At 41.2% G+C, this 16,073-nt stretch overlaps 1 protein-coding gene across 1 annotated transcript in view; it reads left to right on the top strand.

The window, feature by feature from the left end:
- Window positions 1–5,607: 5,607 nt before the first annotated feature.
- Window positions 5,608–16,073, top strand: part of LOC115360825 (alpha-1,3-mannosyl-glycoprotein 4-beta-N-acetylglucosaminyltransferase C-like) — a 32,561-nt gene continuing 22,095 nt past the window's right edge. The window contains 1 exon segment of the mRNA XM_030053974.1: window positions 5,608–5,675. The gene's annotated coding sequence lies outside the window, so the exon portion shown is untranslated.

Here is a 16,073-nt window from a genome sequence, read left to right as displayed (position 1 = left end):
GCATGAGGTCACCACAGTTAACAGGGCTAATGGAGTGGGTAGCAGGAATGTGCTTTCCGAATTTCATGGCAATGTGCTCAAAAGATTTTAGTATATCAAATTTGACATTTGGCACTCCAGGAATGACAATGGGGTCATCAAAATTAAGAGTAATCTTGCTTTGGAGAGTATGAATGCACTCACCAAATATCGCTGCAATTCACTCATTAGTATTTGTAATATCTTATGTGCAAATTTGACATTTTGGCTTGAGGGTGGTGCTTGAGTAAAGGCAATCCTGATACTAAAATCGATAGGGTTAATTCCCTGGGAAACATGACTACTCTTAATAATTCCTTGGTCATTTTATTAAGAGATACAGATGCACTTAACAAATATCATGCCAAGCCACCAATTACATCTTGTGGGATCTAGTGTGCAAAGCTGACATTTTGACCTGAGGGTGGTGCTAGAGGAAAGGGCGGGGCTCACTAAAAAGTTCAGGGTTCATCCTCTGGGGAGCATGAACATGCTTATCAAATTTCACGGCAATCAGCCAAACAGGTTTTGAGATATTTTGCCTTGGAATAAAGTGTTGAGTGCATGGATGGATGGACCAGCTGACTGACTGAGCAACATGACCATCCTTAGCCAACTGTATAGAATATATAAATACACAATATACAAAATTTTAAACATATCTAATCTCCCTATTTTTAATTTGTCAGTATTCAAATATGGCATCTAAATAATTTAATGCAAACCAAACTATCTATTCACATCATTCTTCATTTGCATTTGAATTTCCAGCCAAATCACACATTAATCCACACTTTGAAGTCCTGAATGTCAGGCCTTCTCACCAGCACATTAATGCACATTAATGCAATATTATAGTTTTGGGTAATCATGAAATGACAAAAAAAAAAAAGAAAGAAAGAAAAAAGAAAGAAAAGAAAAGAAATGACTGAACAAAAAAGAGAAAAAGTCCCCCAACCCTCACTGCCAAAATGTAGTGAACTGATCCATGGGCAAGGCAAGGTTGCCTGTGCACCAGATTTCAGCCAAATCATGAGATATGTTGCTGCTGACAAACAGATAAAGTTAAAACAAAAAAAAAAAAAAAAAAACATGAATTACAAATACCATGAAGAAGAATAAAATCACCATAAACTCACTATTGATTGCTAGAGACACAGCATACGTCTCTCCAGAAAGCAGGGAGCTGTTAGAGCATTCATCACTGATTTCTTTGCGCAGATCAAAGCAGCTGCACTTGAACTAGATTAATGCTCCCAAAGACAAGCGTGCACACACTCATGGAGAGACGTATTGTAACAGGCGGGATGCTGTGTCGGCGCATGGTGTTACACGGTGTGATCTGAATGATTTAGGGCGCTCCAGTTTAAAAAAATAAAAAAAAAAACAACAACACAAAAAAAAAAAAAAAAAACAGCTGCAGCACATTTGGGATGCCAAAACACAACAACGCTGAGAACACTTCACACCACAAACGCTTCACCAGGAGCATCGCTGTTATACTGCTATTAATCTATGATTCATGCCGACTCCATATGAATATTACATGAGGACACGGTACCATGGAGAATATATATAATCTACATTTTAAGGGGTGGGGCACTAATTATAATTGCAAATTGGCAGTTTGACTCCTGGCCTTCTTTCACTCATTTTAAAGTACCAGGCAACTTTTGAACTGATCATTAAAGGTCAAATCCACTCAAAATTTACAAGTGTCAGTTCGTACTGTTGGCCTTTTGGTGAGTGCACTACAACCCCCACCCCTACCACCACCCTCTCCCTCTCAGCTAGAGTTACTTGCAAAGCTGTGGTTTGGTTTCAGGGATGCGAGGCACAGTGATGCATTGCCTCTTTAAGGCAGACAACAGAGAGAGAGAGAGAGAGAGAGAGAGAGAAAGAGAAGTGAGAGCCAATAAGAGGCAGTGGGTGCAGACACACTCTGTGACACCTTGTTGTGAAGAGTGAGGGGGTGGCAGAGATGGAGAAAGAAGGGGGGACCACTGGATAGAGAGAGAGAGAGAGAGAGAGAGAGAGAGAGAGAGAGAGAGAGAGAGAGAGAGAGAGAGAGAGAGAGAGATCAAAGAAAAGGAGGAGGCAGAGGAGGAGAAGCGAGGATGAGAGATAGCGCTGCAGCTACACCGAGCAGCCAGCTGCCATTACGACGAGTGTTTACTCCACTTTTGTGAGAGCTGGTTATCTTCTCCCCCTCCTGTGTGAGTTATGGAAGTGATTTAGATGAGTGGAGCAGAGGAGCGACGGCAGAAGGCAGAGATCTGTGTCTGTGTCTGCGTCTTGGACAGGTAAGCTCATGCGGCTCCCTGCCCCCCTCCCCATCTCTGCTTTTGCATGTAATTCTCCCTCTTCCTCACTTTTTTAATCAGCTTTCCTTTTGCCTCCTGTGATGTGGAGCAAGCAACTTCTTCAGAGTTTGGCTCTTGTTTGGTTTCCAGTCTCCCTCTGGCTCTCTCTCACTCTGTCTCTATAGCTCTCTCATTTTCAACATTCACACTGTCTCTTCCAGGCATCATTTTCCACATTTCTGGTTTGTTTATTAGTGATTTTTTTTTTTTTTAATCTGTCTCAGTTGATGGCAGTTTAATAGTCATACTTTGTGTTGAAGACACTGTAGTTTCTCTCTGAGTGTCTGAGCAGGATTGTGTGGTTTTGAGGAGGAAGAGGATGAGGGAGAAATGAGTCAAATATCTGCTTGAGGGACCAGGCGTGTTACAGCATCAGCGATGATCCTGATCTGTACGAGAGCAGAGAAAGAAAAAAAGATAATTCACCACTAAACAGGCTTGGCTGCCTCTCAGATGTTTAACGTCATTTCGTTTGCAGTCAAGGTAAATGTGCTTGACACTGGATGAGACAGACATACTGTAGGGATTTTGTATGTAAAAAAAAAAAAAAAAAAAGCCACTGAGTAAAGAGTCAAGCCCCGGTCCAAGCCCCAAATATTTCCTCCGTGGGCTCGGCATCCCTGATCCCTTTGTGTCCACTCTGAGGCGTGCAGTGCTTCTTATGTTTTTTTTTTCTCTTTGCAGAATGCAGGTTATCAGAGATTTGTGGCTCAGCCCTCCTGAGTGGCAGCCCAGCTCTATCAGAGCTTTTATCATGACTCAAGCTGGTAAACTGCAGCTCAGCTTCTGACACAAATCCCTGTCCTCTCAGCGATGTGGGAATAACCTGCCTTCATCTCACGGCTGGATTAGAGTGATTTACTGTTGCTCTCCGTCAGCCACCATGTGTTTGCGTGGGGGTTGACCTATAATAGCACCTAATGGCATCATATGTTATTTCCAAGAGGATACTGTCAGACGGGACGGGTCTGAGGCGCTCTCACCAACGCGTCGAGTTGTAATGTGGCAGCTGTTATTAATGTCAGCTCTCCTCGTGACCCCCATCAAAACTACTACCAGCAGAGGTGTCGGACAAGAATTAATGGAGCCTTTAAAATTAGAAATTACATTTTTTTGTAGGCTGGATTTACTGCCAGCAAGGACCTCCATCAGTCTCCATAAAGGACGGCTCACCAGGATATTTTTATCTTTGGCTTGGCCACAGAGTCGTCATCAACCCTGGCCTTGACTGAGCATTCACTGAATGCATCAAAATATCAGGAGCGTCTTCCTGATATTCAGTTAGGGTTAAGGTTAGTTGTCTGAAAGTTTCACAAGCCTTCTCAGACTTGTCTGATTCTTTGACTGATGTAGATTGTAGAAGGGAGGTCAGTGAGGAATTATGGCTTTTACCTGAACTCACCTGATCAGTGTACTTGATGAGAAGTGTCCCTTATGTTTTTGCAGTGTACAGTCAGTCAGTGTCCAGTCCTTTTGCTGGTATGTGGTCCCTCCTGTCTCTCACTGAGGAAACCATAACTGAAGGCTATCACAGCGAGTGAGGAAGGACTCAAAACATTCAAAACATTTATCTCAGCTTTTGTCCATCACGACATCATATTGAAGTTAAAGTATAACATGTGGGCGAAGGAGCTCACGGTCAAGCGTTGATATACGGGTAGATAAAATGTAAAGGATGAGAAGCACTGGTAAAGAATAAATAGAATCACTTGTGCCAAGGCACATAGCCTCACAGATCATGAGTTTGAAATGATGAGTTTCTATCTGGGAGGAGAGCAGGTCTGAGATTTTGAGCATCAAGCATCTGTGTCATTCCAGCCAGCAAAACTGTTGCACACGTTCCTTATGAAAGGTTCCTTACGAAAAATACCACCACAAAACCAAAAAAAAAAAAAAAAAAAAAAAAAAAATTGTGCAACACTCAAAACCTTTAAAAGCTTATAAGTCTAAGCTCACAAAATATCTTTCCGCCTTGTTGAGCAAACTGAGAGTGAAATCCAGCATCTGCCCGTTTATTTTCTGCCTTTCCCTCTCTGTGCCCCTCTCAGCTTTCCCCTTGACAAAATTAAGTGTGAAAAATATGGAAGGTGGGTGGGCTGTCTACTTTTAAACAAGTAAGCAAAGCCTACTTGGCCATCTGCTTGTACCAGAATTCTCTTTTGATGAGGGCTGCAGGCTCTGAGACAGCAGCCCCGCTCACGCCGGCAATTTAGCCTCCTGCGTTAAGACAGAACACGCAACATACAACATGACTTTTATCACATCCAAGCTGTTTAGATCCAGCCACAGCTATTTTACTATAATCCGATGTTGTATTTGACAAATTCATCTGAGATTTGCTGCAGGACACTTGGTTTGAATGTTTGCTGTTGGAGATTTTTTTATGAAGCTTTTTAGTTTTGTTTGCTTTAGGATTTTACCTCCTTAGTTTAAAAATGAGGAATTCTTAACACTTTAATACACAATGGTCTTATTCTAGTGGATAGACCTGTGTGTAAACAAAATTATATAATTACTGTGCACTACTACTACTACTACTACTACTACTGCAATTAAATTGTGTCATTATCCATTTAATCACATTATGTATGGGGAAATTTTCATTAAAAATATATTATTATGTACGCACAGTTCTTGTCCTGTGTCTCATACTGGATAATAACAATTTCCCCTCAGGGATCAATAAAGTATTTCTGATTCTGATGCCATTGTGGAGGTTGCATACAGTAAAAGGTGAAGTCTTATTTAAAGTTTTGTTCCAAATCGAGACATGCACTTTTTTTTTTTTTTTTTTTTTTTTGGAAAAAGTGCCACTTTCTCTTTACAAAATTGGCAGCACAAAAATAAGGATAAAGGGTAACTCAGGTCTGGAGCTGACAAGATTGCAGCACTAGTCTGGACTCTCTGTATTTTGATGTTGAATGATGAACTTATGTCATTTTTAACCGCCATTTTTTACCCCCAATATGGTGACATAGTGTTTTGGCAATGAGCTCTTTGTTTTCTGCAGGATCGCTCAGTGAAAAGCAGCATCCAACCGAGGATGCAACTGTTGTGAGAGAGACGGATGATGAAGTCTAAATGAACATTTAAACCTCTGTCTCAAATGGCTAGACAATTCATTGGAGAGACTGTGTGGGCGAAAATTCATTGTGGTCCTTTGAGTTATATATTTCTTCTTCTGTTTTTTCCCCTTAGACTGTCACAATTTATGATCAAGGATTCATGCCAGCCCCCAAAGCCATCAGAATAAACCTTTCCGCAATCAACATAAAATTTGACAACGTCAGGCTGGTAAGAGTTTATGATTATGAGATGTGAGTTTGAAGTTTGCCTAATTGCCATTTTAAAAGTGCTAAAGTATGTGAAGTTGGATTGATGGTGAAGCATTTTGTCATCTTACTGTGAAGTGAGCTCTGATGACACGCAGCTGAAACAGCAACTGGTGCCAACAGAAAAACAAACCACACTAATTTGGTTTGGTGCTAGAATTTCAGCCAACTTTGGGAGTGCTCAGCTATTTTATTTTCTGCAAAATCTGTCACAATGTTTTGGGCTGAAATGATAAGTTATGCATCAAAATAAATGGTGAGGAACAGAGGCAGCAATTGGTATAGGTAAAATGAGACAACTCCTCAGATATTGCAGGGAAATTAGTGAAATCGCTTCAGTTAAGTTCATTCAGTAAATTATTCAGGAGAACTCAAGCCTTCTAACTGACGGCAGCCTCAAACAATTAAAAGTTTCCCACGTCTGAAATCTACTGCGGTGAGAGCCTAGTGTGGGTGTGCATTAAAGATTCATCCGAACAGCTGTTCCTTGCTCGGGACAGCGTGTGCTCAGGTTCCAAACGTTGTTTCTGGGATTGAAAAATTACAGGTAGCCTTTGAAGAAGCTTTCCCGCATATTTGTACCATGACAAAAGAGAGCAGCTTTAAGATAAAATGAACTTGGGTTGATTTGGAGTGGGGAAAATAGATTGGAACGTGCGTTCTGTAAAGGAGAGATTAGTGCATTCGCTGAGCACATGAAAGCTTCAACAACTGAGAGGGCACGGCGTTCGCAGGGCAGGTTAGCAGAGTAATTTGAAAGATTGTTTCTCTGATTCAGAGCCGTCATGTTAGCAAGCACCTGCCCTGTTGAATTGTCCTTGATAAAACATTGAATCTCTTGCAACTGTTGTGCAGCTGACCCTGACCTCTGAGTCTCCCGAGCGGAGGAAAACAGAAAAAGATTGAGTCCTCAATAAGATATTAAACTGCTATTAAATAAAAAGAAATATGGACTTGCTCTGTGAGGAAAAATTGATAGTCATACAGACAGTCATACAGTGCATTATATTTATGAGGGATAATGTTTATTGCATTCCTTGAGTTACTGTGTGATAAGGTGTTGTAATTTAGTTTTTTGTTTAGCCTTACCTACCTCCAGAAAGCCTTTCCACTATGCCCAAAGGTGAACCCCAAATCAAAGAAGACATTTTACACATTATCCAATGATCTATCCACAAAGCTACAAGCTGTGGCTGCAATGCATTAATGTCTTCTGAGGCTATTATTAAAAAATATTGATTTTGAATGACTGACATCAAAACCTGAAGTTTACTGTTAATATTTTGGATAGTTGAGCAAAATGTTAGTTACATTTGGATGGTTATCTGCAAGAACATGAAAATTACACCTCTAAACAACCAAATATAAGCCCAGAAATGCAAAAGACATGTAGCTATTTTTAACAGAGTTAGAATGGATTTTTCATCTAATGAAAAGTTGCGCCATGATTGCAGAATAAAATTCCCACTAGGGTGGCTACTCACAAATCAACAACTTTACAGACAGATTTACGCTTCATTTCAGCCACCTCGCAGCCAGTCTGTTGAGGCATGTTGCGGAGTCCCATGCTGACTTACTCCTGCTGGAGATCACAGCACTAAGCAGATGAATCCCTGGCGGAAATAACAGCTGACTTTGTTTTTGCTAATGGAGAGCCCTCCTTGTATAGGCCACCATTCCCTGTTCATTAGTCAGCCACACATGAGGAGTTCAGCTGCAAAACAAGACACAGTCCACCCTGATGAGGGCAGCTACACCCCAACTTATGGGGTGGTCTCAGAAAAAAAGGCTTTTATAATTACAGAATGACGAATGAAGACGGCCTTGTCTTCCTTTTTTCAAATATTCTGTTATCTTTGAACCCAGTGAGCCCTTCCTGTGCAAGCGAGACTGCACTCTGGTCTCCCCTCTTGACCTGCATAATATAGTCCATCTTTTGAAGGGAGCAAGAGCAGTACCCGTTCAAACATGTGAAAACACTGGAGTATCACGTGATGTGGGTACAAAAGCTCACCCTAACATTTTAGGGCCCAGTCTATGGTGGATGGTGATGACATCACCTCTTGTGGTGACATCACTACTATAATGGAGATTGGGAGCTGGGCCCTCTCGTCCAACATCAGTGTCTGACCTCACAAATGCTCTTCTGGATGAATGGGCAAAAATTCCCACAGACACACTCCAAAATCTGATCACAATCGTCTGATTGATTGTGACGTCACCACAAGTGATTGTCTGATTGAGGTCACAATCGTCTGATTGATGATTGTGACGCCACCACAAGTGACGTCACAATCGTCTGATTGACGTCACAATCGTCTGATTGATGTCATAATCGTCTGATTGATTGTGACATCACCACAAGTGATTGTCTGATTGAGGTCACAATCGTCTGATTGATGATTGTGACGCCACCACAAGTGACGTCACAATCGTCTGATTGATGTCACAATCGTCTGATAGATGATTGTGACGTCACAACAAGTGACGTCACAATCGTCTGATTGATGTCATAATCGTCTGATTGATTGTGACGTCACCACAAGTGATTGTCTGATTGAGGTCACAATCGTCTGATTGATGATTGTGACGTCACCACAAGTGACGTCACAATCGTCTGATTGATGTCACAATCGTCTGATTGATGTCACAATCGTCTGATTGATTGTGACGTTACCACAAGTGATTGAGGTCACAATCGTTGTCACAATCATCACCACAAGTGACGTCACAATCGTCTGATAGATGATTGTGACGTGATTGTGACCACAAGTGACGTCACAATCATCTGATTGAAGATTGTGATATCACCACAAGTTCCCACCACCACTTTGTTCCTACAAAGTTGAAAGCAGAGATTTGTCCAAAATGTCCTGGTGAGCTGAAGCATTAAGATTTCCCTTCACTGGAAGTAAGAGGCTGAGGCCAACCCCAGAAAAACAAGCCCACAGCGTTATCCTTCCTCCACCAAACTTTACAATCGGCACAATGCAGTCAGGCAGGGAACGTTCTCCTGGCATTCCCCAAAACCAGACTTGTCCATCAGACCGCCAGATAGAGAAGCATGATTGGTCACTCCACAGAACATGTTTCCACCGGTCCAGAGTCCAGCTTGGTGTTGCATTGTGCTCGGTGATGTGAGGCTTGCACGCGGCTGCTCAGCCGTGGACCCCGCTCTGTAACTTTACGTGGTCTGCCACTTGCAGCTGATCATGGAATATCTAGAATGTTTGTAAAGGCAGACTGCATGGCTAGGTGTTTGATTTTATACATCTGTGGCAATGGGACTGAATGAAACACCTGAACTCAGTGATTAAGAGGTGTGGCCCCATATGTTCATATAGCATAACATATATATGTTCATATAGCGTACATATGTACAGAGAGTTCTCCATTTTTAGTCTGATGACAACAACTCATACAAAATGATTGACAGCACACAATTTAAAACAAAAATTATGGCACTTATTAAAGGATAGAATAAATAAATAAAAGGCGCAATAAGTAATATTTTTACTGTCCCATTGCGCAAAATGACCATAATATATCTGTGTGGGTTTGACAGGGTTGTGGATTAATACCAGTGACAACAATTATTTTGCCAGCAACTCAGATTTCTGGCTTCTAACTCAAAACCTGGCTAGCAAATACTCTGATGACCGGACCAGCTTTGTTTTAGAGCTATCGAATGACAAACATCAGGTTATAGTATTCTGGAAATTAACTCTTCACACCTACAACCGTGTAATGGCTCTTTCTGCTATTGTAGTCGATCAGTTTGGATGTCTATGATTTCAAACTCCACTCTGAATCTGAAGGAACATTTTTTTTTTTTTTTTCAGGGTCAAAAGAAAGCAAAGCATCTTTAACAAAGGTTGTTGTCTCTGGCAGAGCGCAGATTAGCCTTATTTTCCCTGGTGTTTCAAAGGCGTTTGATCTGCCTCTCTCCAACTTTTGACAACTTAGAGGAAGGCCTACAGCAATCCCATAAGGCATAATTATCCTTCAGACTGATAACAACCCAGTCAGAAGAGAGGCCGGGTACAGAAAGGGAACTAAGGAGAGATAGAGATGGTGAGATTAATGTAGATTGTCTGATATTACCTGGCCCCTGATCAAAAGACAGTGTTGGCAGGTGGAGCACATAATCCACTGGAGCCTCCTATCCACGCCAAAAACCACTAGTCCTGTGTAGCTGAATGGGTAGAGCAAGGCATTAACACTGCCGGGGTTAGAGGCTCTGACTGGGGCCACCCATACTACATATGTATGCACTTGTGGTATCTTCAATGCACATCTTAAGGTGTGCATTGCATTAAAATAATCTTCAAATAGCACATGTTATGTCTCCAGCTTTGCAAAGGCTAATGAGTACGCAGGGGTCTAGGGGAGGGTGAATTCTGGCAGCAGTCTCAGCGCTGTCTTGGTCTTTTGAATAATTTTGCTATGTTTTAGTCATTTCACCCATTTCCAGATTGTGTTTAGTGTCAGTCAAAATCTCATTTATAGACATTCATAGTGCACTTTGTCACATCCATTTCAATCGAATTTTCATCTTTCTTCCTCCTTGTTCTCTTCTAAAGTCTATGCTGGCTGCAAAATGCAATTTCAGAGTGTCAGCTAATGTCCTTCCACAGTTATTGGGATCTGGGAAAGGACTTGGGATGTGGCACAGTGTGTGTTAAGGGACAAACACCAGTGATTTTGAATGTGTGGTCCATTTATTAGAATTCACCCTCATGTTACATTGGTAAATCATGGTAATTCAAACTTTTCCCCTGTAACTATTCTCCAGCAGAGAGACCGTTTCACTCCCCCTCAATTGCAAGTCATCAAAACACAGCAGTGCCCTAGCTTTTAGGAAAAATAATGTGTCAACTTTATTCTGGTGAAGGAATACTGGTGTGAAGAAAGCTTGAAAAGGGAGGGAAAATGATAAAACACAACCGCTGGCTTTGGGAAAAGATAAGCAGAAATGTGAAGTATATACATTTTCCATATGTATCAATGATTCTTCTTTAAGATAAATAAATGACAGGAATTAATTACATTATTTACATTATTGTATTTTGATAGCATGTGGTGTTTTGTAAATGATGGAGGTCAATTTAGTTTAGTCATGATTTTTTTTTTTTTAATTTCCACCTTTTTGTTGTAGTCAAGCACTGGTCAAGACCCTTATTTTTTGGGGCCCAACCTTTGTTTAAAAGAGTTTGTGTGAGTTTGCTTCTCTTGACAGTGCCACCTCTCATTGTCTCCTTCTGACATGGCAACATTTTTTTCAAATGCTTTTGACAGATTTTTTTTTCCTCCCTCAATACTTTATTTTCCTCTTTTTTCTTGATAAAACCTTTCTGAAATGTCACCTGGAAAGATGAATAGAACAAAAGCTGACAAACAGAGATATTGGGTTGCAGGAAGGTGTTTGAAAGTGGGACTGAAGAAGGCAGTCAAAAAAAAAGCTGGTATACCAGAGGAGAGAGCAACAGAGATGTGATGGCCAAAGTTCCTCTGCCCACATTTTTATATAAGATGTCGCTGCACAGCCAAACAGGTAGAGAAAAACACTCTCACTTGAAATATCTTAACTTGTGCCAATAAGAAGTTGCTGAAGTGTTAATTTAGTTCTACTGTATTAGCAAAAAAATCTCTTTCAAGCCATATTGTCATGACAGATATTTTGAAATAGCAGTAGGCTGTGTGTTGGTTTCTAATGTTTAGATAAATATTCATTCTTGAAGAGCTGGAAAGTAGTGCAATCTTTATTCCATACAGAAAGTGAACGTTTAGAGATGAGATCAAATGATGATATATGATGATATCAAATATGGCCAGAGTGGAGGTGGGTGGAGGGGGGTGCGGCTGGTAGAGGGGGGTGGCTGAGCGTCCGTGTCTAATGAGTCAGATATCCACTTTCACCTCTGTTGGCAAAAGCAATTATGACAAAGTCATCTTGGGCTGGAAGAGAAGAGGGAGAGAGTGAGACAGACGTCAGAGCAATGCAGCCATCTATCTGAGGAAGAAAGAGACAATTATCCATTTAGGAGCCATGGACTCTCAAGCGCCTCTTCCCAAAGTGCTCCTCAAGCTCAAGAGCCTTTTGTGCTAAAAGCCTTGAGGAGGATTTTTTTTTCTTTGTTGCAAGTATGACCTCATGCCACTGTGCTGTGGGACTGTAAAAATCTTATTTATTATTTATCTGTCTTTTTTTAATCTATTAATACTACTACTACAACTACGTCCACTACTGCTACTGCTACTACAACTACTACTACTACTACTACTACTACTACTACTACTACCACTACCATCACTAATGATAATAATAATAATAATAATAATAATAATAATAATAATAATAATAATAATAATAATAATAATAGGTGGTGTAGGTTCATTATGTCCTAAGTAAATTACCGTAACGTTTTTCTTTTTACGCACAATAACTTTACGGACTTGTCCGTAAAAAGAAAAACGTTATGGTAATAATAATAATAATAATAATAATAATAATAATAATAATAATAATAATAATAATAATTCCATAACCAGGGGAAATTATCACTTTAAAATCTTTTCCCTTAAATTTGCCAGTAAGTAGCTTCAAAGTAAGAATTTTTCTTTCCATATTGTACAGCTGTGATATATCTGCTGGAGCTACATCACACTTGTACTGAATGAAATATTCAAACCCACAGTGCTACTGTTTTATGTCTGCAGCATTACATCAAATAGAAAATATCTAGATGTCATTTGCATCATTTTATACACATTTCTCTGTAATTCAGCAGGGCTTATTTGGTATCTCTGGAAACCTTGAGATCTCCACTAGAATTTAAACTAAAATTCTGTGGGTCTGAGCGAAACACAGATGCACAGTGACAAACCCCCACCTGTGGGTGTGTCAGAGTTGAAGGAACAGCGCATTCTATATGTCGGTATGTCATAGTCTAATTGCACCAATACAAATATGTATCAAAAGCGATAAGACAGTAGGGGTTTGAGACGTCTGAGGAGTCCAGCAACTGCTAAGTGTGCCATCAGTTTGAAGCCAGAAGGACAATTAGACGGGAGCTCATCAGTCTTGCAGGTTATACCATCAACCACTTATATTAGCAACCGCGTGAGCTGTGAAGAGCATACAAGTCAAATTCCCACACATGCTATCTGCTGTCATGGTGACTCTGACTGAAGGATTAATCCCCCAATTAGGAAAAATATTCACCTTTTTTTTTTTTTTGACAAGCTGCAAAAAAACGAGCCCTGCCAGCAATTGGAGTAAAGCAGTGGTTCGGCTTTCAGAGCAAATCACAGCGAGGGTTGCATCACGCCTGCCTGTATTGTGAGGCCTCAGACCCTGTAGAGTTTTCCATTGCACTGTAGGTATGGTACAGCATCATCATCATCAGTGTTTATTATGCATATATTATTAATTAATACACGAATAATGACAAAATGGGAGCATGACAAAACTAAAGCGGTCACATTTGCCATGGCTGGAGACTCTTTCCATATTCTACTGAGAAATGTTGGGCTCTCCGGCGGCTTACTGGTAGAGAGCGAGCCACATATCAAAGGTAACAACAACAGCCTGGGCTCTAAACCAAGCTGAAGCCCTTTGCTGCATGTCATCCCCTCTCTCCCAGTGCCTTTCCTGTCTCTCTCTACTGTTGCTGTCAAATAAAGTGCTAAAAACAATAATAACAATAAAATAAAATGTAAGGCGTCAGGTCACTACTGTCCCATGTGACGGGCTGTCCAAGTTAACGCATTAATGCATAGTTAGTGATTAATTTGAGGGCCGTAACGCCTAATTAGAAAAGTAACGTAATGTTCAGCCTTGCAGTCGTCTTTTAAGAAGCCTCCTGATTGAAAACGTAATAGACATAAAGTCATACGGACACACCGCGACGCTGCAGTGTTGTCCTGGAGAGCAACAAGTTTAAAAAAAAAAAAACACCTAAACGCCAACTGTGTTTCCCACGCCAGTACCTCCAACGATGTTAGCAGTGTGCCAGTCAGTGGTGCTCGTCAAATCACACTTGTGGGGTGCAGCAGGAGCAGCTGCTAAGTGGATTGTCATGGACTGTCAGTGATGTTGAAGACAACGGCCTGAAAAACATCACACAGATTGCACTGGGGAATCCGTCATATAAACCCCCTTATAGAACGGCGATTATTTCCAGAATACACCGCTGAAAGTTAAGCGAGCAATTTAGCACATTTTCAATACGATTAATCCATGACTACCTTGTGATTAATGCTATTAAAAATGGATGTTGGATGTTGCATGTTGGTATGCTCCCTACAGCAGCAAGGGATGTAATTATTTGAACATTACCTGACTTCAGAATACAGAAGTGATGCAATATGGTATCAGCAATACTTCATGCAACACACTCATGTTTAGCAGCCGGGTGTGTGATACCAAAAGGACAAGGGAAGCAAAAGATCTAACAAGGGTGAGTGGAGCTTTCTTTACATGGAGGGCTCGCTCACTGCTGGTTAGGAGACACTTCCTGTGGACCAGAAGGTTTTCCTGTCTGCGGCGATAGCAGACAACCAGAACAGGGCACATCTTTGTTCTTTGTTGTCTTAATTACAGTGGATGGGATAGTCTCTCATGTGGCAGCCCCACTCTGTGATTCAGACTGATAAGACAGATGTTCTTTTACATACAGTTTTAATGCGATGATCAGAGCGGCCTTTGTAAGCAGACCCACTGTGCTTCAGTGGCTCCACTAGCACCTGAACTGAATAAAACACGACACGAATCACAAAGGGAAAACATGCGAGCACACAGGACGAGCATGGCACAGTTCTACCATTGTAAACACTGGACACAGATGTCCCTACACCAGACAATTTGCTTATGTCAGGTTTTGCAGACGCCCATCACGTAAAGCAGAAAGAGGCAGATCATATTTAAACATGCTGACAGGAGTGGCAGACTTGGTAATTGTTCAGTTATTTGAATGTGTGCTTTGTTCCGTGTCTCTTTGAGTTACGGTGTGAAAGATCCAGAGCGTTGAGCTGTTCAGCATTCCCTGCATGCGCTAAAGTGTCCCACAAGGCAACCACATACATAGATCCTTAAGACTTAATAAGCTGAGCTTGTCTCCTCTGAAGGTTCCCGCCTTTGGAAGACCCAGTTTCATTGTTTTTTGCCGGCGCCTTTTGATTATCATGGACTCTGGCAACACGTGACGCCTCTCGGAGAGCAAAGCATCTGAGCGCTGTTTTCTACCAGCACAATCTTTGGCTCAACCTGCTCTTGGAACAACTTGAATGTGATGGAATTGAAACTCCCCACACACTCTGGTGATGATGAGAATTGTTCTTTGAAATTATTATTATCACTCCAGTCCACGGATCTGGATCCAGTTTTATCTATTTAAGTCAACATGCCTGGAAAAGAAAAATGAGAAACTGTTTGATGGGAGAAACATGAATTTAAATACACTTATACCGTTGTGCCTACACTCCTCTTTGATACTGCATGACATTAACTCGCATTTCTTGCTTCATGATGGTGCAGCATATTAATAGTATTGACTAATGTAATAGCTCATGAGAATAAGAACACGATAAAGTTATTGCATCAGTAGTAATATTATTGCGCACATTATTTCCAGCCCTTATAGTGAAATATTTTTATCACATTTTATGTTGCTATTGTTTTGTCAATAGGTTTGAAATATTTAGAAACAAGCAGTGGCTGTCACCTCTGAGCACCGATGGCAATGAAGGATTTGACATTTAGGAGAAGTAGCGAGGTTTTCTTGTCTGTCTTTCTCAGTGGCCGCTAGAAATGTGATATTCCTACTCACTGCTGACCGGTGGAGTATGTTGACATTCTTAATATACAAGCTGTGTCCCAATTCAGGGTCTGCATCCTTCGAAGTCGGCATTTGAAGGCCAGTTACGTCACAACACTGCGCGAAGGCCTGTCCCAATTCATCCAAAGCCGAAGGATCCTTCAGATGCGCACTTCAAATGCGGCCTCCTTTTCAGCCGTTGGTGGCCGATTCGGGGGATGCACCGCGACTATCCTTCTCGGGCTCCCGTATCCCAAGATGCTTTGCGTGCTGCTGCTCAGTCTAAAAAAGTCAACTGAAACGGCTACGGCGGCATCTAAATTCAGATTTCACTATTATAAAATATTTGGTTTTTACTCATTTGAAGATCCAACGCCATATATGTTAAACCAAAACCCCTTTCTTTACTGTTCTGTCTTGTCTGACGGAAAGAAACGTTATACTTCTGTCTCCGGAGTTTGTTGTCATGGTAACAGCGGTTACCCGACCAGGAAATATTCCGAAGGCTAGACCGTCCCATTTGGTTGACGGGGAGGACGCTT

The sequence above is a fragment of the Myripristis murdjan genome, chromosome 6, assembly GCF_902150065.1.
Source record: "Myripristis murdjan chromosome 6, fMyrMur1.1, whole genome shotgun sequence".
NCBI lineage: Eukaryota > Metazoa > Chordata > Actinopteri > Holocentriformes > Holocentridae > Myripristis > Myripristis murdjan.
Note: the sequence above shows the minus strand (reverse complement) of the source record. Positions and strands in the feature narration are given on the sequence as shown.